Source organism: Peromyscus maniculatus, chromosome 3, assembly GCF_049852395.1.
Source record: "Peromyscus maniculatus bairdii isolate BWxNUB_F1_BW_parent chromosome 3, HU_Pman_BW_mat_3.1, whole genome shotgun sequence".
Lineage (NCBI taxonomy): Eukaryota > Metazoa > Chordata > Mammalia > Rodentia > Cricetidae > Peromyscus > Peromyscus maniculatus.
Genome location: NC_134854.1, coordinates 116,175,990 through 116,202,196, shown reverse-complemented (window position 1 = coordinate 116,202,196; position 26,207 = coordinate 116,175,990). Strand labels below are relative to the sequence as shown.

Here is a 26,207-nt window from a genome sequence, read left to right as displayed (position 1 = left end):
GTAAGGGTGGAGGGGTCACTTCCTCCTATATTTGTGGCAATTCAAGTCAAAATCCAGCTGGAAAGCAACATTTCACATTGTTACACTTTTTCCCCTTTTCATTTGTAGTAGAAGTCAAAGGTTCTTATAAGGATGCTGCATCTCTGTGGCCCATACTAACTGGGAAATGATTTATCATCTGTCTTTGATGTTACGTGAGAGTCATTATAATCCATATGCTGGAAAAAAACATCAATAGTGATTTTTCCATCATGTCTCGGCTATAGGTTGGCGTAACATTCTGATATCGAGGTCCTTTGACTAACGTTAAAAGCATCAGAGAAGTTGAAGTTCTTTTGATTGGCTTCTCTTTCCCCAACAATATTTGTTACATCCTAAATGAGCCCTATAGATTAACCTCAGGAGAAAATCAGTGTCCTTTTCCTGGCAAAACTTTGCCGCAGGACTCAAACAGCTGTGCTTAAAAGTTGTATCCTTTGAAAAGGGGTTTCATTTTGATCAGCGCCTCCTTTGTTCTACAAAACCATTATTTCTTGATTTGGAGACGTAAGTTTTTCTGCATTTGGGTGTGTTAAAACACAGATGTATGTATGTAATGTTATAGTTTCCTTTTTTCCTTGAAAACCTATTAAATATGTAGCTTATAATTAATAACATGGTAAAACTGTTGTTTGTTCTCCTAGTGTCATGTGTCCTGGGCAGGCCTTGAACTTGCTATATACTAAGCACGACCTTGAGCTTCTGATCCTCTTGCCTCCATATCCTGAGCACTGAGTGCTGGGATAACATGCATGAACCAGCATACCTGATTAATGCACTGCTAGGAATTGAACCTGGGCTTTGTGCATACTGGGGTAAGCACTCTATCATCTGAGCTACAGCCCCAGCCCCAAACTAAGGAAAGTTTGGTATTAAAAAAAAAATGTCCTTGTGCTATGATCTAAAAAAATGTCTCCCTAAATTCAAATGTTGAAAATAAATGGCCAAAGGCTTTTAGGTGATAGATCAAGTCATGAATGTGAAGGGAATTAGAGCTGTTATGAGAAGGCTTAAGAGAATATGTTTGTGTTCTGTCTTGATTCTGCCCGATAATGACAGTGTTCATCCTTCTGAGCATGCAGACAAGCTGCCATCTTTGGACAGGTCCCTTGTGAGACTCCCAAGCCCATTGGCACCTTGACTTTGACCTCTCCAGCTAACAGAACTTCACGAATTTCTGCTTCTTACAAACATCAACACAAATGGACTAAGACACAGACTATTTGTTGTTGTTACCTGTGCTTGGAATTTGTGTGTTCAGGCTGATAAATCAGCACATGGATGACTTTAGCTCAAAGGAGTTGCCTTCAGGTGTCAGTTGTCTGACCCCTTCTCACCTCCATGGCTCTACCAACTAGCAAGACATTCAATGTACATTTTTAATGAATACCTTAGAGCCTTCCATTCCATATAATTATCAAGTTATTGCACCAGTAACATAAATTTTGTTACTTAAAAAAAGCAGAAACATTTCATGTGACCTTCGTAATACCATAGTGTTTATTTTTGTCAAATAACGGTGGACTGTTATTGAAATCTTCTAATCCTTTGCCTTGCATGTGTGAGGCATTCAGGGCTCCCAGCACCCCATCCCTAATACACATAACATAGACACATGTATTTGGGTGCTAGATGTAATCTAGCTGTACAGCTCATACTTGCTCAGTATGTGATGCACAAGGCTGGAGTTTAACTCATAACACTGCAAAGACAAAACTCAAACAAAAATATCCCTCTGATATTTTTTTCTAATAATTCACAAATATGTGTGCCTTTCTTTACTGTGACAGAGTAGCCGGGAAAAGTCACTGTAAAGGAAAGGTTGTTTTGGCTCAGTTTCAGAAGGTTTGGGACTGTGGTCGTTTGGCCCATAGCTTGGGGCCTGTAGTACATACAGCAGGACATCACAGCAGAAGCTGTGGCTGAGGAGATCTCTTCACATCCTGGTGGCTGAGAAGCAGAGAGGTGAGAGGAAGACATAAGGATCCTAATGCCTTCGGGGGCTGCCCCTAACAACCTACCTTCCTTCACCAGTCCTCACTTCCTGGTGAGGTAGGCTGCCTTACCTCCCCTTGGTGCCACAGTAAGGCAACCCAATGTGTTTCCCTTTGGAGGATGTTAGTATCCAGACCATGACATGTATGAGTACATAAAAGACACACAATGTATAGCTAAGAATGTGCATTATATATATGTGTGTATGTGTAATATATATATTATATATTATATATATAAAGAACCCAACTGGTTCTTTCATCTTATTTTATTTTATTATTGCATTTTATTCAATTTCTCTCTTTTGGTTTTCTATTGTTTAAGATAGTTTCATTAGTAGATTACCCCAGAAAATAATTCATCTGTCTAGGTTTTCAAATTAGTAGAGTTATATATGACATTCTCTTACACTTTTTTTTTTTTTTATAAAACTTTACATTTTGTTTTTGAAGCTAATGACATGATTTCTCCTTTCTCTACTCATGATTTTGTTTTCCAAAGATCTTTTTCTTACGCTGTGGGAGGCCTGCTCCCACCTTTTCCAGGGTTCTTATGAGAAGGAGAGACAGATAAGAAAATATTAGATAGAAAGAGAGTGAAGAGGAGAAAAGCAGAAACACAGGATAGCTTTGGGAGGACCTGGATCAATACCCAGTGGTTCCTTCTGCCTCTTCAAAAGGGCTTTTTATAATAATGCCAAGGGGCAGGGCAAAAGACCTCCCCCTTACTAGATCAAAGAACACCGCACAGCCAAGTGTAGACCCTTCCAAAAACCTGGTAACCACGCCCGTGGTCAGTAGTCAAATCATTTCCTTTCGCAGCCCTGCTGGGTAAAGTGAGCTCAGATGCTCTGACCCTGAGTAAGTTCTCACTAGGAAACCTCTGTGCGTCTCTGCATTATGCTTTTACAGAAAACAACAAACTATAAAAGAAACTTCCTCTCTTCATCCTTTTTTCTTTTCTTTTCTTTTTTTTTTTTTGGTTTTTCGAGACAGGGTTTCTCGGTGTAGTTTTGGTGCTTGTCCTGGATTAGCTCTGTAGACCAGGCTGGCCTCGAACTCACAAAGATCCGCCTGCCTCTGCCTCCCGAGTGCTGGGATTGCAGGCATGTGCCACCACTGCCCGGCTCCATCCTTTTTTCTTATTGCCTGTAGTTTCTTATCTATATTTCTACTCTAATATCATTATTCTTACACCATACCTTTTAAAGTAGCCTCATTGAAATGTATCATCCATTTCTTAAGGATTTGTTTTTTAGTCTTTAGCTGGCTCCCTGTATCCATGGATTCAAGCAACTTCAGATTCTGTGTTAAGCTCACAGTGGATGTGTCTATCTTGAGTATTAATACCTTTTATTTTCTTGTCACTGTTCTCAAAGCAACACAGTTTAACAATTCTTAGGTATTATAAGCAACCCAGAAGTGACTTATAGTATTTGAAAGACCTAAGTTATGAACACATACACATTCTTTTGAGTGTTTACTTCTTTTTGATGAGTATGAATAATACTACCACAAATACATTGTATACACTTTTATATTGGCATATTTTCATTTCTCTTGGACACATTCTATGAAATGGAATTCTTCTGTCATATTATAAATAACTTTTTGAGCCTCTGCCAGACTATCTTCCAAAATGGCAGTTCCATTTTATATTCCTATTTGAGAGTTTCATCTTTGCTAGTTGTCATTTTGATTAAAACATCTTCATGACTATGAAGTGATATGTCATGGTGGTCGTGACTTATGTTTCCTGATGGATTGCCCAATTACACTGAGCACATTCTCATGTGTTTATTGGTCAATTGTGTATCATCATTGGAGAACTGTCTGTTTAAATCCTTCACTTGTTTCTCAAATGGACTGTTTGGTTTTTTATTATCTAGTTGTAGAAGTCCTTCATATATTTTGGATATAAGTTCCTCATCAGATATGATTCACAAATATTCTCTCCCTTTCTGTTGATTCTCTTTTCCTAATCTTGGTCATATTACTCTCAGGGAAAAAAGGGAGCTCTTTAATACGTAATGTGCTTAATTTGTGTGTGTACATTTTTTTGTATCATTGCCTAACCAAGGACTATAAAGATTAATAACTCTTCTGAGAATTATATCAATTTCTGTCTGTCATCTCTTGTGAGTAAATCTTTGTATACAATGTGAGAAGGGAGCAGCTTTATTCTTTTGCATATGAATATCTAATACTCCCAGCTCTATTAGATGATATTTCAAACCTTTTTAAAGATTATCATTCATGTTTAAAGGTCCATAAGTAGTTACCATAATTCAATTGTTTTCTGTCATTCTCCAATAAGTATACTTAAGGCTGTAGTTTCCTTCTGTGTAGGTGCCTAGGCCCATCCTGCAGATTTAGTTTGTTATTAGTGCCCATTTTTTGCCTCCTTTCGATTTCTAATGTCTGTTGTTATTGCATCTAGTTAGTGAAGGTGGCCTGGATTGTCATTAAACATAGTTTTATCAAGGGACAATTATATTGTAGTCAGTACAAAACCCCTCTTCCAACATCATAGATTGGTTATACCTGTTTATTGTATCCCACAGAGCCAAACTCATGTACTAAATAAATTTGGTGGAAAAACATGGAAACTGGGTGTAGTGATGCTGAAAATCATTTTGATTTTCTTCTTTTCTTCTCTCTTTTAAGAGAAAAGAACATGAAGTTGAATGGGTAGGGAGATCGGGAAGATCTGGAGGGAGCTGGGGGAGGGGATAGAATATGATCAAAATATATTGTATGAGAGTTTTTAAAAATAAAACATAAATTTAAAAAGAAAGTGATTTGTTACCAGTAGGGATATTTCCCATCTAAATGAGGGCTGTTTTTCTGACCCCACTGAAGACTGAAAAGCTCCGTCTGTGAATACTGACTGCATAGAAGTTCCTTCCATGTTTCCTAAAGAGGATGGCTTTGTAGTTCTGTTACCTTTGCTGCAGGCTCTATGCAGCTCTGTTGCACTAAAGCAGTTTAATTTGCACTGTACAGTCATTGTCTTGTGGAAACTAAGAAAATACAGATTCCAGTTTTCAGCATGAGCTTGTGGCCAAAGGCTTTTGAGAATTTTATGTGATACTTTTCCATCTGATGATGACAGAGAATGATGTCAGTACTTACACATATTATGTGCAAGGTTGATAAGGAAACTACTCACTCAAGTATTGTTTCCCTCAAAACAAAAATGTAAACTGATTCTTTGCATTCAGCTTCTAAGGCCTCACCTGCCAATGGAGTAGGCAGCAATCTGGAATTAAGGGTTTGTTTTTTTGATTTTTTTTTTTTAAACAAAGTAGTATCTCACTTTTCTGACAACTAGAGTGATGCCCCGACCCAGGGCTCTGCATTCAGCTAATTGGAGTCCTATACCCATTTTATAGGACCTCCCCCATAGTAAAGGGTGTGTGTTTTGTGCTAGGCTTAGTGGCACAAGTCTTTGATCCAGGCACTTGGGAGTCAGGTGGATCTCTGAGTTCGAGGCCAGCCTGTTCTACATAGTGCATTCTAGGACAGCCAGAAAACAAACCAACCAACCAAACAAACAATAAATTAGAGATGCTTTATAGGGAAAATGTTGTAGTAAATAGCAACAGCAAATGACATACAGTAACCCTTTTTTTCTGTCCACATGGGCTGTAGACACTTCACTTGCCTGTTTTCACATGTTTAAAAAACTATAATAGAAACAGTGATAAAGGTGATACCTGATATTGACCTCCGCTCTCACATGAACACACACATGTGAACACATACATTCATATACACCATGAATGCTATCATGTGGGAATAAGATACAAAAAGTTCCCACCATGGTTCACCGATATGCAAAAGCATAAAGAGGAGGGATGGGCTTGGCACACACAGAGCCTGATTCCAATGTTGAGTCTTCCAGCCATACATAGGTGACCACAGGAAGGGGAGCACTAGAAATGCTGTCTTGCCACTCCCTGGGTTGTTGAAGGAACAAAAGATCCATTTCCAGGAATACAGTGACAGGTTCCTGCCCAGTAAGTGGGAAGAAGCATGCTTTGTCTTCCTCGTCTCCTCTGACATCTTGCTGATCCTGCATCCCAGGCAGAGTTCTGTCCCCAGTTATCTGGCCAGGCTGCGCTGTCAGCTTTCTCCTGCCCAGCTTTCAAGTATTTTGCCATCTTTTGGCTTTAGTCCCCTCTGCCCGTTTTTTTTTTTTTTTCTTTTTCTCATTATTCTTCAATGTTTTAGACTCCCTTGTCCCCTGTCCATACTTTAGATACTTCAGTATTTAGTTATGTTTTGTTTTTTTAAGACAGAGTTTCTCTGTGTAGACCCAGCTGTCCTGGAGCTCACTTTGTAGACCAGGCTGGCTTCAAACTCACAAAGATCTGCCTGCCTCTGCCTCCTACATTCTGGGATTCATGAAATGCTAGGATTAGAGGTGTGCACCCCTGCTCTGGTATTTAACTCTTGCCTTGCATGTAACTCTTGCATAGTATGGAGCTATGGGAATGCAGTGGTGGGTGATTCCTTGGTAGTCAAAGGCATACTCTGTGGTGCTATCAGTGTGTTCCTCAACTGCCAATAGGAAATATTTGCTCCCTGGAGTTGAGCGTCTCTGAGCGCCGTTTCCCACTCCCGGAGCTGGGATGAGGATGCTGAACTAGAAATAGACCTGAGATCAAAGCCCCGAGTCCGAGGTGGGGATGACTAGTGAAGTGCTTGTTGCACTGGCATGAGGACCTGAGATCCCAGCTCTCTTCCAAAAGCCAGTGCAGCGGGATGCGCCCTTCATCCCAGTGCTGGGAGGAGGCAGAGATGAGGCCATCCCAAGGGGCCAGCTAGCTGGCCAGTTGGTCCAGCTGCACTGGTGAACTTCAGGTTCGGGGTAGACCCTTCCTCGAATATTAAGCTACAGAAATGATTGAAGATGCATTCTACACACACACACACACACACACACACACACACACACACACACACACACACACACACAAAAGAAGAAAAGAAAAAGTAAGTTTGAATCAAAGAACTTGATTTTCAATGGGATTCTACCTTTAATTTTTTCGAGTCAGCTGCTTGATGGGGAAACCTTCACATTCTCATTCTGAACTTCTCCATCATCTTTAACTCCGAGAAACAATTATGTCAAATATAAGAATTATTTCTGTGAAATTCCTTTCAAAGTTAGGAGAAAGGCCAAAGGGGACTTGGGAGGCATTTGCCCCTGTTCTTGAGAGTCACCCACCTTTCCTGACCATACCCCCAAGCCCTCACCCATCTGTCCACTCAGCTGCCAGTCCTTAGCAAATGGGGCAACCCGATTTCCCGCCTTTGCTTGGCCAAGGGCTCCCTAGGACCAATCGGGTGATGGGGACTTGACATGTCCTGGTAGGGGAGCTAGCTGGGTCCCGCCCCCTCCCGCCCCCTTCACAGGTGCAGCCCTAATCCCCCCTGGCCTAGATATCCGGCAGCCTCTAAGAACCCGGGCTCTGTGATGTAATGTGCTTTTTTCACACTCCCGGCTTAAATACAGATGGAAATTGTTGTCATGTGTTAGAAATGTCGCCAGTGATATAAAAGGCGCAAGCTTGAGCATCTTCTCTCCCTTCTCGCACATCAGCTGCTCCTCCATCCAGAGCCTGTGCCCTGGAAAACCCACTGGGTGGTCAGGTGGCCGAGGAGCCCCCAGATAGCTTAGGAAAGGGTTCAGATCCCACTCCCCACCCCCGCCTCTCCTTACAGCCGCTGCGGAGCCGAGGACCAGCGTGGTGGGAGGCTCTTTCAGGCGCACAAAAGGAAGGATTAATCTTGGCGATTGGCTGGGCTTTTGCAGGCAAGTACAAGTCCACGATCTCCTCCTGGCCGTCCCCTGCCCACCTCTGGATTCGAACGCTCGTCCACTGGAGGAAGGCTGGGATCAGGCAGGCGGCGACGGGGGCGCCTGTCACCGGAGGTTTGCGCTTGGGTTGTGGGAACATCCATGGAGGTGAAGATGCCATGTGTGGCGTGTGGACCAGGGAGGAGGGGAGACTGTGGGCCCGCTTGGGAGGGCCAGATGGCCGAGGCTGCGTTTTAATTCAACGGGCAGGCAGGCCCCGTTTGGCTGGGCAGGGTGGGAGGAGAAGCCGAGAAGGAAAAAAAAAAAAAAAATCAGAGGTCAGTGGGTAGGGAGAGGCTGGGCTCCAGAGCAGATGCCTGGCGAACAATGGGGCTTTTGAAGGGGATGCTGGAGGAAGTGTGGCGTGCGCTTTGTATTGCCTCCTCCGCATTGCAGGTTGGAATCGGGCAGCTAAATTTTAATGAAGTGCATTCCAAAGTGTGCTAGTCAGCCTGGGCTTGGGGAGCCAGAGCGAGGGGCGGCCCCCAGGCTTTGCTGAATGGGGACTAGGGGTGGGAGGGGGAGGGGGGCTGCCGAAATGAGTTCCTGATGGATGGTAAAGGAGAGATGAAAGCCTGCTCAGTGTGGAGGGCAGGGGAAGGGGAGGGGGAAAGCCTTAGGCCCCCGTGCATATTAATAGGCTCCAGCAGGTGTTGGTAAATGCATGTTGCAGCATTGTTCCGGCGCCCAGGCTGGAGTAGGCGGGGAGACAGAGAGCTGCTTCTCCTGGCGGTAGTAGGCAAATGCCTTTGCACTTGGGGAGAGCTTTGCAAGCTCTCGGGAAAATAAAGGAGGAAAGGACCACCATCCCCTCTCTCCTTTCCCCCAGTCTTAAAAGGAGGAATGTACATGCAGAAGGTTTTTTTTTTTTTTTTTTTTTTAAGTTTGCTTCCTGGAAATTAACATGTGTTTGTGAGAGCTCTGTCTTATCTAGGTAAGGTCTGCGTGTCTGTGGGCATCAGTAAATAGAGGAATCCGGAGTCTGGCTTGTAAGTGCTTGGGACCTGAAAGGCTGTTCTCCTTAGCTGGTTCTTAATGGGCCAATCCTGGAAGGCTGGGCTCTTTATTTTTTAAAGAGGCAGGAGGGTGTATGTACCTTCCTCTTCTCAAACCCGAGTCGGCCTGACCTGAGATCCAAGGGGGCAGTGAAGTGTGCACGGAAGCTGTCTCAACCACAGAGTTGGCCTTCCACACAAAGGGAGTGGATTTGTGTCTGGACTAAATGGTTTGAGGGTGTGTGTTGTTTATTTGTAAGGATTAGGAATAGGCCCCTTTCTCTTTCCAAGAGTTGACTATGCCCACAGCCCTATCCATTGAGAATCATTTAGGAGGCTTTTTAGTTGGGGCTGTGCACTGGTCAAATAACCCTTGCTGGTTTTGTTGTTTGCTTGCAGGCTTGTTTTTGCTACTCTTGACTAGAGCCTAGTCAGTGTCTTCAACGGTTCAGACATATTCATTGGAGGTTCAGATGAAAACTGAAAGCGTTTGCAGAGGAAGGGGTGTGTGACTTTTATGTTGAAAATACTTGACTGTGGTTTTATATATAACTGTGCACATTTTAACATAGACTAACATTGCCTTTTTGGGTTCCGGGGAAAATGATTTTGTTGAGAAAAAGCTTACATTTTATCATCTATAAGGATGGTGCCTTCTGAAAACTGAACTAAAAATTCCCTAACTTTGGAATCCTGCATTGATGGGATATATGTTTAGATTCTTTTCATGATTGAACTTGCACAGTACTTGGTCAATAAGGCCTAGCTCACCACTTGCCTATGAATTTTAGTGCTGTTGAAAGCTTGAGCAGATTAATGGTATCAACACTGTCTTGATTCCTCCATTTCTCAGCTGAGCAAACAGAACAGCCTGCTGTTGCCCCTGGCCGCTTTGCTCTGGGCTTGGGGGAGAGGATGGGGCAGAAGGGAGGGATTGCTGCTGGGACCCGTCTCTGCCCCCCACTCCCACTGCACTCTACCCCACCAAGTTAAATGCTGGAGCATTCCTGTTTTGCTTCCCTTTGTAGTTTCTCAGGCTACAAATTTCAAGTTGTGTTTCTATGGCAATGCCTTGAAGAAAATGTTTGGTATTGTTTCTGGCTCTCCTGTGTTTGTACCACAGAGGTGGAATTGACCTATTATTTTGTTTTCATTTTTTTTTCACTGAACTTGGACTTGAGGTTTACCTGCTGCTCCTTGCTGAGCAGAAAGCAGGGACAGTTGTATTTGTTACCGAACTTTCCCCAAGAAGACTGGGGCTTCCATGTGTGACCTAGGGTGTGTCCCAGTGGAGCAACCATCCACTGGATCTATTCCACACTGAGACTGTTTCTGTGATACACAGCTGTAGATGGGCCATTCTGACACATAAGGCTGTAGCCGGGTGTGCATCAAGAACATTTCCCATAGTGTGTTCTACTTCACCCTTGTCATGTGGATGGAGGTAGAAGAGAGAATAAAGAAGGGGAGAAAGAATAAAACCTCTACATTTACAAAGAAGTCAAACTGATTGATCAGTACCAGTTACTAAAATGAATAAATAAAAACAAATAATAAATAAAAAGTTGACATTTCTCTTTGCCCCTGGGCAGTGTCTTTAAAGCAGTTAAGGTAACAGCATCTGAGATGGCTTATTTCATGGTATGTATGTACCACTAAGTATGTGGTTCAATGTGTTCCTCTAATTTTGGCTTATTAGCCTTCCCATATGGAACAGAATGTGTGGAAACATAGGCCTAAATGCAGAAGAGTTTTTCACGTTAATGATGACTATAGAGGTGCAAAGATCAGAAAAAAAAAAAAAAAAAAAAACCAAAACAAAACAGAATCAAAGACAGTTCTCCATTCAAGTATTTTTTTTTCTTTGCACTTGTATTTTTCTGGCAAAATCCAGTTCATTTGGTAACCATTTTTCTCCCAGCATGTTTATTTTCTCCTTTAAAAAATGTTTCTTATGTTGATAATCAGACCCCAAATATTTGAATGTAAGCACATCCCTCGCAGTCATACTGACACCCTCTGGCACCAGACAAACTGTCATAGCATTTTTGAGAAGTCTGGTGGAAAGAAAAGGCAGCAGTGGCAGCCATTGATTTGGGAACTCTGCAGATGCCCGTGTGACAGACAGCAGCAGGTCGTCTCTTGTTGGCTTTCCATCTTCTGAAGAACTGTTCGAGACCCTTGCTTCCAAGGTTCTGGATCCCCAGGTCTTCGAGAGCAGTGTCTGCCATTGTTGGTCCCCAGCCCACGCACAGGACTTGTCAGAGGTGCTCACACTCGGGATTATGGCTAAGTTAGCAGTGCCTCCCAAGCACTGCAGTGTGTTCTGTCTCTGGTCTCAGACTCCTAAAAATGGCTCTTCTCCCATTTGTCCCCAGAGTCTAGCGAGTTGATGACTGAATGCCATGTGGGGACACTCGGTTCGGCTTGGTGTATTCCCCTTATACACAGCCTGGGCTGTGGCTGCTCATTTTGATTCTCTCTTCCAAGGAGATTGGCATCTTTGAAGTTTCAACAGACGTCAGACTGAGGCATAAAATCAATGGGAAAATGTTGTTTGACATTTACTATGATGTTTGAAGGAGTCCAAACATGAGCGTAAAGAGAGACCCCAGGCTTGAAAATGACCCACTAGACTCAAACCTCTTCGATATTTGTGGTTTTCTGACCCGAAAGGAAAAGGGAAAAAAATCCCCAGGCATAGACTTCCTTTCTTTGTGATATACACCCTTGTTTGTGGAGCTTTTCTGCCATTTTCCTTGCTGGATCCCAGTTCTAAGTGCCATGTCTAGTACATAATACATATTGAGTAAATACTTGAGTGAGTGGATACATCAGGAACCCTGGGCAGTCATTTTGGAGTTTGATCTGAGTGCTAGAGTGCTATTGCTTTTGCCAGTACATGGAAAATCATTTCAAAAATAGAGAAAGGAGGGGCAGGTCCCCTACATTTAAAGATGTATGTTCTCTTCTGCAAGCTAAATCGTTGATCCAATATTCTATAGGAAATAAAGCACTTAGGTTTCTGCTCACTGTTTAATTGATCTTCAGGGTGATACTGAATTATTGCATGGGGTGTATTTCTGTTCCGTAGTAAAGATTAGATCCATGTGAATCTACAAATTTGACAACAGCTGTATGAAATAACTTGCCGAAAAGCAGTAAGTGCCATAATTTTCTAATTAATTGTGGAGCAATGCCAAAGGGTGTTGCTTTAAAAACACTAAGTATAGATAGGGCCTGAAAGGGAAACTAGCCTGCAAACATTTAGCTCTTTTTAATGCTGCTTAGCACCTGGATTTAGGGAAGGAAGCCTTTGCTACTTCTCTTTATGGCTTCTGGAATCCTTAGGTCATTATTGACCTTTCTATCTCGTGGTGGTACTACCCTGGAAGTAGTACACATGTGGATGCCTACTCTGTGCCTTTAGATATTGAGGACTGTAGCACAGTGAGCAAAGTAGACCAGATCTCGCTGAGCTTCTAAGGCTTGAATTAGAACCCGTGCTGATTTAGTCCAGCCAAGGTAGGGAAAGGAGGATAAGGCAGAAATGATTACTGGAAAGGAAATACTTCATGAAGTTTCTTCCTAAAAACTATTGTGGTGGTCAAAACAAAAGTTGACTTGATTGTTTACAAATAAGGTCAGTCACAAAGATAATTTCAGCTGACCTCACACACTCATACAAAAGGAGTGTGTGTGTGTGTGTGTGTGTGTGTGTGTGTGTGTGTGTGTGTGTGCGTGCTCTGAGTTTTCTGCATCAATATATGCATAGGCAACTTGCATTCCTGTTGAATCAATGCCACTTTTTTTCTACCTGACATTGACATCTTAAGACAATAATTAAAGTATCCTTGCCAAAATTTTGGTAGCAAATGCCCCATGTATAGGGCAGAGTACTATAATGCTTTTCATTTTCATTTTGATGCTGGGACTTTGGCTTAGCTCCCCTTTCCCTCCCATATTGATACACAGTAACTAGCCCAGCACATGAGTTCCGCTTGGCTTTTCTTGTTATCATCAATCACATCTGGGCAGCTTTCCATGTCAGTACACGTTTGCCTACTTCCTGCTTTCTAGTCATTATTGAAATCTGTGTTTTTAGGCTGCTTCATGCTTGAGCTGGCTCATTTAGTCACAAGATAGATTTAAAAGTTCGGCACGTTTTGCAACATCTCTGTTCTGAGAACCACTGGGATGCTCTGGATTTACGATCAAGATCAAGAATGAAGGTCCAGCATGGGGGTCTGTGTTACAGTCAGGGAGTTTGGCAATAGTCAGTTATTTAGTGTGCAAAATGGTGCAGGTGTGATGGGGGGAGGAGCAGAGGAGAGGAAGAAGGCCAGGAACATGGGCATTAGGTGTGTTGCAGTTTTGAATAGGGTCTTTAATGTTAGACCCCACAGGGAAGGAAACATAAACGTTGACAGAGGGGAGGAACTATGTCTGGGTGATTGACAGCCCAGTACAGACACTACAACAGAAGTGCTAGCTGCACTTGCGGAGAAATAGGAAGAAGACGAGAATGGCTGGAGTCGAGAATGTGGGGAGAACTGTGGAAAGTGGCATTTCAGGACACAAGCGCACTACTCAGAATGAACAGTAGCCACGGCGGGCTCCCGACTAGAGTGCGGACCTGCTCTTGGTGGTGGGAAGCCTCGCTCCAGGCAGTGGGCTGAGTTGTCTGGAGGAGTGGAAGCGGGGAACACAACTAGGAAGCTGTCACTGTCTTCTACTCAGAGCAGAGGTGTGCCGAAGGAAGGGTGAGAAGGGAGGAAGAGCGACTCCAGTTTTTTTTTTTTTTTTTTTTTTTTTTTTTGAGACAGGGTTTTTCTCTGTGTAGTCTTGGGTGTCCTGGGACTCATGGTGTAGACCAGGCTGGCCTTGAACTTGAACTTGGAGAGCCACATGCCTCTGCCTCCCCAGTGTTGGGATTAAAGGTGTGTGCCACCACCGCCCAGCTTTATTTATTTTTTAACTGTAGTTGTTTGGGTTTGATGGTTTGTTTGGTTTTGCTTTTTAGCTTGAACATATAGGGGAAGCCTAGACCGTGTCATCAACTTGTGGTTTAGGTCAGGAGTTCAGGGAGGACTTAGTGAATGAGAAATATCTTACTAGACATGAAACAGGTTCTCAGGAGTTTATGATCTGGAATTTATGGAAGCCTCCAGTATGCCATGAGTTAGGCTGTCACCAGCTAGGTCAATCCTATGACAACATTGTTAGAGCAATAGCTTTGTACCTACTTGCAACTTTCTGGGGGTTCAACTCCTGAGGTGTCTACCATTACTGAGTGAAACAGGTGTGTATTTTCTATGCATGCTTACGTTTATGTGTGTGTTCATGTGTGTGAGGAAGCATGTGTTCAGGTCCACATACGTGCATGTGAAGGTGTATGTGGAAGCCAGTGGACAACATCTGGTGTCATCCTAGTAATCCTGTCCACCTCCTTGGAGACAGGGTTTCTCATTGGCCTAAAACTTAACCAGTTAGGGTAGACCAACTGGCCAGTGAGCTCCAGGGATCTGCCTGTCTCTACCTGTCCAGCACTGAGATTACAAGCCTGTATCACTGCGCCTGGCATTCTCTCTGTGGGTTCTGTAGCTCCAACTCAGGTCTTTGTGCTTGCAAAGCGAGCACTTTCTGAATGAGCCATTCCTCTAGCCTTAGAGAATCTGTGTTTTAGGATTAGAAATACCTCTGCAAAGGAATTTCACAGTGCACATTCTTGTCAGTGTGTGCAAGTTTCTATTTTCTTTCAACTTCCTTCAAACTGAGTATAATCAGTCTTTAAAAGTTGCACAGGTTGATAGAAGAAATGCTGTGTATAAATATGGTCTACATATGTAAATATTTATAATAAATACAGTCTTTACTCAGACCTCTCATGTCCTCAGCCTCAGAGGTTCTGTCCAGGTCCTGGAAGCTGTAAGAATTTGCTCCCCTCTGTGAAAGTTTGCCTACCACGGGCACAGTGGTAGCACAGGCCATATTTAGCAGGACAAACTAATTGCCTGAGGACCTAGCTTTCTGCAGGAGGATGTAACATACTCAGCATTGTTCAAGCAGCTAATTAAAGACTAATGGGGAGACAGCCAAGTAGCAGTTTTCAAGTCCATCTCCTGTAAAAGGGGAAATTTTCAATTATGCCATTCTGTCATCCTCAGAAAGAACAGGGCATTCCGACATGCGGACGAGTTTTAGTAGCTGGTGCTAAATTAGAATAGTTGGTGCAGCCAAGGTAAAGTGCCCAGTGAATTCAGCTTTCTTCAAAAATTATACAAGGTTGGTTGAGGACTTTTTCCTTAATTGATGAAACAAATACTTAATATGTCTCAGCTGTGAGGAAGGTAGATTAGGGGCCTGGGAGACAACGTCCCATGAAGTGTGACTCAGGATCCAGTGGCATTGATGGTGGGAAAAGCATCTGTGGGGGATGGTGGCATGCTGTCCTCTGAACTGTGGGGGACAGTGAGTACAGGTGATGTGGCTGGAACTAAGGTCAAGGATGGTTTTGTGGCATAGGAAGCTCTGCTGGTGTCTTTGAAGGGCAGAGGACAGAAAGACGGAAGGACACCTGGAGAGTCCAGAGTGAAGGCCCAGTCATGTGCACATCTTGGAGGAGTCACTCATTGGGGAGTGTGCAGTTTATCGAGTTGTGAGGGACTGTCACGGTAGGGACTTAGTGACACCCCTATGTCCCACCAGAACACCAGTCTTAGAACTTCTCTTGAGGGCCATGGGAATCTTGGGGGAATTTAAACAGAAGGAATTGCTTGCTTGCATTTTTTGAAAATGACTGGCAGCCACTTAAGGTAGAGGCCATCTAACTGATCCTCTGGGCAAATGTGATCCATTGCTTGCTTCTTCTCACAAATAAAGTTTTGTTTGTTTGTTTGTTTGTTTGTTTGTTTGGCTATAGTCTTCACTTGGGACATGGGCTTTTCTTTCTCCTGCTTTTGTGCTGTAACTATAGGGTATAGTACCTGTAGCACAGACTGTGTAGCCCGCCAACCCTGAACTATTTACTTGAAGAAAGTTTGTTAATCCTTGACTTAAAGTTTTAAGTTAATACAAGGACACTTACAAGGAAGCTGTGACTACTGAATGTCCTGAACCCAACCATTCAGTAAAGTTTGAAGAACTTAGTAATGGAATGAGAAATACAAGAGAGAGGAGGAGTTGGAAATGACCTATTAGTTCTAGGAAGAGTGACCGGGGAAATTGAAAGGTCACAAGGGACATTTAAGTGGAGATGCCCAGCAAAGTGGGAGGTGTTTGAGCCTATGGCTGACCTGATTAGGTGTGGAAGAAGGTAAGTTGGAGTTTAGGCCTTGTTAGTGCATACAATCCCAGAAGTACCTCATTGTTTACCTTCTTTCTGCTTGTCTGCTCCAGAAATGACTCTGTCTTTGCCAGTTTTAATCTTGACTCAAATCTCAGCTTCGCACACTTGAGGAAGCCATCCCTATGTGTGGGGTGTCGGTCCGATTGTCATTGCTGTAACGGAATAACTCACTGAAAACAGCACGCAGCTGAAATGGTTTCCTTTGGCTCATGAGTTCAGAGGTTTCTGTCCATGACCACCAACTGGCAAGCAGTGCTGAAGCAGAACCCTGGGTAAAAGGGCATGTGGGAGGAAAGCAGCTTCCCTCAGAGCAGCCAGGAAACAGAGAGGGGAAAACTAGATCCTTCAAAGGCATGCCCCGTGACCTACTTCAACCAGATTCTTCCTCCTTCTTTCCCTCACCTCCCAATAATGTCATATTAATTTGTTGATTTATTAGAGCACCCATCATTAAACACCCCCAAAGATCTACCTTTGAACATTGCATTGGACACTAAGCTTTCAACACACGAGCCTTTTAGTAAGTTTCATACCTAAACCTTAATGTGGTACATTATGTAATCTGATCCACCCCGGCTCCAAACCCTTCACAGAATCATGGGGAAGTCCTGACTGTCTAGATGGCTCACTTTTCAAGCAAATATTTATTTCTCTACCTAGACTATTAGTCTAAGGCTAAGTAGAGTGTCTCATACATTTTTATGTGACTCTAGGATCTATCATGTAACCAATTCAATGTATTAATATTTATTTAGTAGTTACAAAACACAATACTTGGGTGAAAGAAGGCAGACATCTTTCTTCTAAAATCTTCCATTGATTTGTTCAATAAAAATTTGTCCTACACATTAAATATCGAACCAGGCAGTCTGCTCTATTCCTGCAGTACAGTAGTTAACAATTGTTGCCCACAGAGAACTTTTGTTTTAATGGAAGAAGAAAGACAGTACAATATCCCCACCCTTTCTCAGTTCCTAAGACTATAAAGCATAATATTGTAGAAAGATTGTATTTTAGTCCAGTTCCATCATTTTTAGAGATAGGCCTTGGGTTGCACATCTCACTTGTATTATCTGATCCACTCTGAAGGACACAGGATGCATTATTTTAATGTGCACTTTCCATCCTTGGCCCTGGTTGGTGCTGATTTTGAAGACTGTATTTTTTTCTCTTCTTTTGTTAATACATTCTTCCCAGACTTACTTTTATTGCAGATGCTCTGCTTTAATGGGGTCAAATTTAGGGAAGAATGCTTCACCCTTAGTCCGTTCTCTTATCTCATATGACACGCTGCTATCTGCATTCTTGAAATGTGACATGGGAAATTAAGGAACATGGAGTTTCTGGCAGTTTCCCATTTTCATCATTACATGAGCTGAAAGCATCAATTTTCATTTCATGCTTTGAATTGCTTGTAATAGGGGTTTTCAGTGAGTCTTTGGTAGGCAGATGAGCCAGAGCTCTGGGACCGTTCAGAAAAGAGAATGGCTCTGGAGCCCAAGGAGACCTACATGTGTCTGGAGAAGAGAATTCTAGATAGATTCCTCACCCAACCCTCAAGGGCAGCTGGTCTTGCCATGCACTGAAGAAGCTAATTGTTCCTCATGAGTTTTCTTTTTTTGTTATGTGTGATGCAAAGACATGGGGTGGGGCATGGTTTATTTTCTGAGGACAGCCTGAATGTTAGCAAGGTGCTGAGCCCAGTGATATCTTCTATGTGTAATGATCACAAAGGTCCCTAACCTTATAGCATAGAATCCTCCAGCAGTGGACTAGGGATGGGACTCCAAGGCAGTGGAGGTAGTTATATTATACTTGAGGTTTGATTTTATTCGTGGGGAGGTTTCAGTTTCCTTTCTCCGAGGTGGCTTTTGTGACTTACAAGATATGTGGAAAACCTGGGTCTCCTACGCCAGACGCCTGTGTTGTGTTTGCATTTTCCAGAAGGCAGAATGAAGGTGTTGAAGTGAACTGTGGTGCTTGCCAACCAGCAAGAGGGTGTTAAAAAAAAAGTCTGTTATGTTTCTTGCCAGTTTGAAAATATGTATGTTCCAACATTTGTCATTAAGAAAACTTATGCTAGTTTGAGATGGCTTTAATCTAGGTGAATTTTAAATGTGTGCATGTGTATGTGTATGTGTGTGCGTACATGCACATGCATGCCTGCTTCTAAGAAATGCTAGATAGTGGTTGTTGTTGTTGTTAAAAACTTCAATTTTTTGAAGTGAGTTTAATTCACTTTAAAATTACTTCCAGCTGGGGATGTGGTACTGCGTTTTGGCAGTCACATATAGTCTAGGACCTGTCAGTTCATTCAAGGAGAGCATTGAAGTCTCCCACAGAATCCCTTCCATCCCATCCTTTGTAGTCAATATCCTTCCATCCCCAAACATCCATATCTGCTTTGTGTTACCAATATTTTTGACTTATCCCAGATACCATATAAATGGAATCATTTAGTATTGAGCTTATGAATTCAGCTTCTTTTGCATATTAAATAGAGTTAAGACTCATCTCTGTTGTTGCTTGCTTTATTAGTTCCTTTGTATTGCTGTGTATTGTTCTATCTCATGAATGTACCACAGTACATTTATCTATTTACCTCCTGAAGGACTATTGAATCGCTTTCACTCAGGAGATTATGAATAATGTCATTAAGGAGGCCCCACAGAAAGTAAGAGAATAGGCTTAGAGTTCCTGGGCAAAGAACCATGTGAGGATTCAAGGGATTTTTGTCAAATTGGATTTTCACTTTGTTTGGGTAAATACCTAGGAGTGAGATCTCTTGGGTCACATGGTGAGTCCATAGTTAATGCTAGGGAAAACTTACCCACTTCTATAGTGGTGCATCCTCACTGTGGTGAGTAGTGTAAGACTCTCAGTTGCTGTATAGACTAGCGTTTGTTTTTTGTTTTGTTTTGTTTTTGAGACAGGTCTCACTGTGTAGTCCTGGGTGATCTGGAGCTCAATATGTTGACCAGACTGGCCTGGAACTCATAGAGATCTCCCTGCCTCTGCCACCTAAGTGCTGGTGTTCAAGTCATGCACCGCCATGCCTGGCATTTCTCTAATACTTGGTACACGCTGAGCATCAGAACTTCCAATGCCGAACCCTAATGAGTTTTTAGTGTCATGTCCATACTTAAAAAATTTGTAATTTCATTGTTTTTCAGAGTTTGGGTTTTCAAATGAGAGATGTGCACTGGGTAAAGGCTATACAAATATGTCAAAATCCAAAGGACTGGGAACTCAGAAACAGTCTTGTCTCAAATATTTCAAATAAAAGAATCCCAAGCTATATTGTAAAGTTAAATATTTTCTTAGTCTATTTAAAAATATTTATAGGTGTGTGTGGATGGTTTTTAATGTTTATTCAGTGTGTGTGTGTATACATGCATACATGTGTGTATGCATGTGTATGAGTATACACACACACACACACACACACACACACACACACACACACATACACACACAGCTTCACAGTACATGTATTGGAGGACAGAGGACCTGCAGGATTAGATTCTCTCCTCCCACCATGGAGGTTCTGGGGTTAATCTATGCTTGTTATGCTTGGCAAGGAGTGTCTTTACATTTCAAGCCATCCTGCCAGATTTTTTTTTCTCAGTCTTTCTAATACTGTGATAGTAATTTGTCCTAGTTCCAAACAATTATACATGCTAAACATGCCCACATGTGCTTATTTGCCACCTGTATATCTTGTTTGGTAAGCTGTGTGTAGAAATTCTTTATCCATTTAAAAAATTGCTTTGTTTACAATCAAGAATTTTAAGGGAATACACAAACTGTCAGTCAATCCTATTTATTAGTTTGTCTGATTTTTTTTCCTTTCAAATATTAAGATGGAGTCTGGAAAGATGGCTCAGTGGTTATGGGTACATACTGCTCTTCCAGAGGGCCTGAGTTCAGTTCTCAGCTCCCATGCCAGGCAGGCCACACAGCCACACAGCCTGTTAACTGCAGCTTCAGAGTATCTGAAACCTTCTTCTGGCCTCCATTGACACCTGCATGTATGTGCAGACATTCACACAGACCTATATACTCACAAATAAATATAATATCAAAATGGTTCCCCACTTCTTCATTTCCTTTCTTCATTTTTGATGGGTTTTTGTTTGTTTGTTTTGTTTTAAAATTTTGCTAGGAGTTGGACCTACCTGGGCTTACTCTGTCACTGACTGTAAAGATGACCTTAGCCAGCCACTTCACATCTATGAGTCTGTTCCTTCATTTGGACAGTAGTCATGCATACTCACACAAAATGTATGCTTGCTGAGCAAGTCAGGAAGCATTACTGGTTTCTGTGAACTTCCTTTTAGCCTGTCTGCCTTCCTTATAAGAGATCTGTGAGGTCCCTAAAGGGAAGTCCTTGGTGGCCTTTGCTTACCACTGCAGCGCCAGGGTCTGGCCCCTAACTGGTACTTGAAAGGCCTGAGTGAATTGTTGGGTGGATGAAGAACATAGGATGGTACTGCTGTGGTTACTCTGTAGGACCATCGCAAGTGCGCCTTTTAGGCACTGAACTAAGTCTTGGGTATTTTTGTAACATTGCCCCTTAATTTTAGTGCTGGAGTCATTGATACTTTTTAGCTAACAAATTCAGATTTAATTTTAGGGAGTCTGACAGCAAGATTTGGGAATGTGATGTGTTTGCATATACTTTCTCTCTACTTAATGCTTTTCTAAAGGACAGAACCAGAGCCTGTGACCCACCTGCAGGTTTCTCTTGGCTGGGATACAGTATCTGCCAATAGTGTGACTATGGATAAACTGACGACTTTTTAGCTGTGCTCAATGGCACTTCTTGACCAGGGTGTGGCCCACTATTTCTTGGCTGTTTTTAGGGAGGGTAGGTACTTGGTGGCTGGTTTAGCTTTCTTGCAGCAGCAGCAAGGCTACCAGGGTTCCTTATAACCTGACCTCATTTTTAAGAAATCGCTGACTTTGGCAGGGTCCTGTCAGAGCCTCACCAGCTCCAGCATTGGCCTCCTGAAAAGCATTGTTTCAGCTGGTCTCAGCTGAGTCAGCTGTAAGGCAGAACTAGGTCATAATAGCTCATTCTGTAGGCTGAGCAATACTTTCAACCAACCTTCCTTTTTCCCACTGGAAGGGAGAAAGTTAACTTTAAGCCAGCTTGGTTTTTTTTCAAAAAGTGTCTTTTGAGGCCCATGGGTAAGGGAGGGAGGGATAGGGACTGTCAAGGAGTTGCTGGGATGTGTTAATTATTATGTTAGGTTCTGTCTAGCTTTGAGCTCTACACCACTGTTGCTGTGGAAAGCTCTCCAAATTGAACTGCCTTTCATGCTCTGGTGATCCACTTCACCTTTCAGAAGCCAGAAGAAGCTGTAGTCTCACCTTCAAGAAGAGGAGACCTTTTCGTGGTCAAAGAGACTCTCAGGTGGTGGATTTATACCTATCCGGAACTCGTTTTCACTTCCTCTCCTTAAAACCTTGCTGAGAACATCCTTCAGAAGCTCCCTTGTACAGAAGCTAGAACATTGAGAGTAGCTCCAGGCATGCAGGATGGTTTTTAACTCTACCTGCCTCCTGTCCTCTATGTTGCTAGTTAATTGTTTCGTTAGGTTTGTTTTTGGTATAGCTGTTTGAAAGCCTTATCGTCAACATACATTAGTGTGTCATTAGCAAGAAATACCACTGCAAAAAGGAAGCTTAATGAAGCAGTTTCTCTTGAGATCAGAAAAAACACAGATATTATTTGCAATACAACTCTATGTATACAGAGCAGCCCATTCCCACTGTCATATTACTTCATATAGTAATCATATTCCAAGAGATATCTGGGAGCTGAGGTTAATGCTGTCCTAAATTGGGAGATATTTCAAACTCCTTTCTAAGGTACTTAACAAGCATGAATCAGAGAGCAGCAGAAGATAGAGTCTGGAAAAGGAAAGTGCTTAACGTCTGCACTCACACTGTCCAGGGTCAGTAAGTCTTAAGCCACATGGAACTGTTGGGGCATTTCAGATATGAAATATCTGAATTGAGATCTGGTAACCGGAAACGATAGACTGCACATTGTAAAGATTCAGTGTCAGCAAATGAAAGGATCTTGCTAATTATTCTTAGACTGACTTGACATCACAGTAGTTTGACTATGTTGAGTTCAAATAAACTAATTGTTTATTTAGTTTTGGCTTGGATTCTCTCTTTTTGGTTCTTTGTTTGTTTGTTTGTTTCTCAGGACAGGGTTTCTCTGTGTAACAGCTCTGGCTGTCCTGAAACTCGCTTTGTAGACCAGGCTGGCCTTGAACTCACAGAGCTCCACTTGCCTCTTTAATCTCGAGTGCTGGGGTTAAAGGCATGCGCCACCACCACCTGGTGAACTCTTTCTTTTTTAAATATTTTTTTAAATTATATGTATGTGTGTGGGTATGTGCCTGTGAGTGCAGAGCTGGAGTTATAGTCAGTTGTGAATGTGGGTGCTGGGAGCCCAACCCAAGTCCTCTGCAAGAGCTGTATACACCATGGAGCCATCCACCCTCTTGAATTATTTGTAATATTATCTTTGTGTTGTAAAATTCTGTATGGGTCCATATTATATGTCTATGAGAGAGAGGTATAATACTTGTGTGACATTTGCACTCATAATTTCAAAAATTCAAGAAGTCAAAGTCATAGCCTATGCCGGTTGGTGTTCACTTGCTGATTGAAGTGTGTCCTTCTTTGGAAAAACTTGCATCCCTTGAAGCCACCATTTGAGTACTAATCATAGAGGGGCTTGGGATTGGTACTAACTGTGTGCTTGCCATGGATATCTGTGCTCATGATGGCCTTGGTATGAGGTTCAAGTGGGAGAAATGAGGTAACAGGGTCAGAATGCAAAGGGAAAGCCCAGCAATTTCCTTGGAAAAGCTTGCTCTCTGCAGAAGTTGTATTTGACCTGGATTTCCTGCTCAGAATGCTCTGGCATTCTCCTCCATCAACCCCCAGAGCCTGTCTTTGATGTTACGTGCCTAATAGCAGTTCCAAGGGCTCTCACCTGCAGTGAGTACTTTTGTGGGGTGCTTACAGACACCCACTTCACTCAGTTCCCAAGAGCACTGAGGGAGGTTTCTGTGTATTATTGCCCACTGTGATTGGGCCTGGCCATTCGGAGAAGAACTAACCCAGGCCTGAGCCTCTTCTCTACACCAGCTGTTCCCTCCTCCCATCCTTAAATCTGCTGTGTAGGCTCATAAATGACCCAGACAAGACCTTTATTCGTTGTCCACAGAGAGTGCGCTCTGTTCCTGAACAGTCTGTTATTGCATATGTAGCTGTGTGGGGTTCACCTTCTAGGGTTAGAGGTAAAGTAGTAGAAAAGCCAAAGTAACTCTTGCTAAGCTTGACTGAAGGGGCAGATAGTCTACTAGGGCCTCTGGTATGTTTAGGACACTCAATTGCAATGAATGGCCAACCTACAGAGAACTGGGAAGTTATAGAGGGCAAACCACTTATTTAGCAATCATCACTGTAATCTGTATCCACAGGGGTGAAGGCTGTGTTTGTGTACTGAGGTTCTCACTGTGCACCTTCATGAATTCAGTGAATACCTCAACAACCGCCATCTTCTAGGTACTTTCTGGTGTTCTCAGCAAACAGAAGGATGAAAGACTGTTGTTCTCTTGAGTTTGAAATTGATAAACAAAAAAAGTGGGAGGAAAAGGCAGAGTGCAACAGGATAAAGCACTGAGGGTGTGGGTGGGAGTGATTGGGAGTTTTCCACCAGAAAGGTGATCCAGATGAATTGGAGCGAGTTTGTTTTCCTTCTGGAAATCAGGGTGTTGATGGCTTGTTCCCAGTTGAATGAACAGTCAGTGCAATGTCCAAGAGGCAGAAGTATGCCTGACTTGTTTGATGATCAATAAGGGGCTGGGGCAGAGTGGGGCAAAAGGGAAGGAAGTGTTGGAAGACGTTTATGAGGTTATAGGGAATGTCATCAGGTGGGAACTTAGCTTTTTTTTTTTTTTTTAACACAGGATTTTGAGTACAGATCTTCTGTGGTCCAGCTTAGTTTTCTGAGAAATGTGATCTATGCAGTAGAATTCTAGATCACTGATGTTCAGCTCTGTGAGCCTTAAGGAATATACATGACCCTCTAGCCATCGTCCCTGGCAAGATACTGAGTGCTTGTGTTGAGAGACTCCCTTGTGACTTAGGACTTCAGAGGACAACTCAGGAGATTCTGACCGGCAGCCTGTAGAAAGGCAAGCTTAGGGGATGAAGGCCAGTGTGCAGGTTCATACAGCTGTCGGATATGGAGGAAGCCAGCAGATCTGGGTGTGGTCTCAAGGTAAAATTTGGTGGACTGTGTAGAAGAAAGGAAGGCTGGCATGATTTTTGCCTTCTACAGTAAAGAAGGATGGAATAGTTCTAATCTACTGAGTTGGGGCAGATCGTAAAGCATTAAGCATGTAGACGATATCTAGGCAGCATTGAAATGTATGCATTCATATTTAGAAATCCTTGTATGCTTTGTAAGAGAAAAAGGTGGGAAGAAAATTAGTGATATTATAGGGGTCTCTTGTCCCTCTGTAGGATTCTGAGGTGCTTGACTCTATGTTTTGTGCGGTGTGGTCTTAGTTCGATTGTTATTTGTTCTTTGGTAGAAAGATCTTTCTTTCTAGGTAGGCACAATACAGCATTTAGTGCAGCTGTAATGATTCTGCACCCTGCTTGACTTATGCAAGAAACGTGACCTGTGGTAGGGAGACCGAACTCATTAGGAGTCTTCTTTTTTTATTCCGCCAAAGTTGAACTTCAGCTTGGAGGCAGCTCTGGTGTTTGCGTCACTTCCTCACTTCTGGTGCAGTCAGCTGACAAGGCTGTTGAGGCAGGAGAGACCCGGAGAGAATGCTAACATCAAGCCAGGAGCAAATGCTAGTGGGGGGGGGGGCGGGAGATACAAATACTTTCTATAGTCGAGTCCCAAATTAAGTCTACAATATATTCTGGAAAGAATATCTGAGAATGGTTATCAGGTGCGCTCTCTGTTGCTCAGTGATATGGACTTTTGCTTCATTATAGATACTTTTCTCCTTGTTTGGGGGAGTTTCATCAATAAACACTTATTTATTTATTTATTTATTTGTTTGTTTGTTTGTTTGTTTATTTTTACTTACTTACTTACCTACTTATTTGAAGAATTTACCCAACATTAGATTCAGACTTAGTCTTGGGATAGACCAGTAGATGAGACAGGAGGAAAAAAAAAAAAGCTTTGCTTAGAGGGAGCTGATTGTCTTTTTGAGACAGGGTCTCACTATGTAACTTTGCCTGGCTTGGAACTTTCTATGTAGACCAGACTGACCCCAAACTCAGAGAGTTCCTGTCTAACCTCCTGAGTGCAGGAGTTACAGGCTTGCACCACCACTTCTGGTTGATAGTCATAAGAACATGTGTGACCATTATAGTTTTAGAATAAGAAAAACATACATTAATGAATAAAGAAAGAATATAAGTGACTATGTCAAGTTTAAATCATGAGCCATATTTTTTTTTTTTTTTTTTTTTACAGTGCTAAGAATGATATTCAGGGCCTTCCAAACGTTCTGTTTGTAAACTACACCCCATCCTTTTCCTTTTAAATAAAAAATAAAAAAATTAAAACCTAATATTTTGTCCCTTGAGAATTTTATATAATATATTGTGATTGTAGTCAGCTCCTCTCCCAACTCCTCTGAGCTCTGCCCCCGCCCCCTTCACTACCTACCCAACTTGGTGTTCTCTCGCTGTCTTTGTGTCTGTTTTAAATACATTAAGTCACTTTTGTGGTAGCCAACTACGCCTGGGTGTGGTTCCTATCCTGGAATGAGGCCCTTACATCAGCGGTCACACCTTAAAGAAACTCGACTCGGCCTTTCCCAGTAGCTTTGTATCAAATGCCAACAGCTCCTCTGTGGAGGGGAACGTGCCGCCCATTCCACATGTTGGGGTTTTGT

General features: G+C 42.6%; 1 protein-coding gene across 50 annotated transcripts in view; it reads left to right on the top strand.

Moving 5' to 3' along the window:
- Nucleotides 1-26,207, top strand: part of Magi1 (membrane associated guanylate kinase, WW and PDZ domain containing 1) — a 650,928-nt gene that overhangs the window by 406,146 nt on the left and 218,575 nt on the right. For 2 of the 50 annotated variants that reach the window (XM_076567418.1, XM_076567424.1), the window contains exon 1: nt 7,751-7,857. The exons of 43 other annotated variants lie outside the window; for them this stretch is intronic. The gene's annotated coding sequence lies outside the window, so the exon portion shown is untranslated. Of the gene's footprint in view, nt 1-7,351; nt 7,858-7,893; nt 7,978-8,192; nt 8,299-26,207 lie in introns of those variants that run through there. 5 more of the 50 variants (XM_076567423.1, XM_015989201.3, XM_042273689.2 and 2 more) reach the window with 5 other exon arrangements.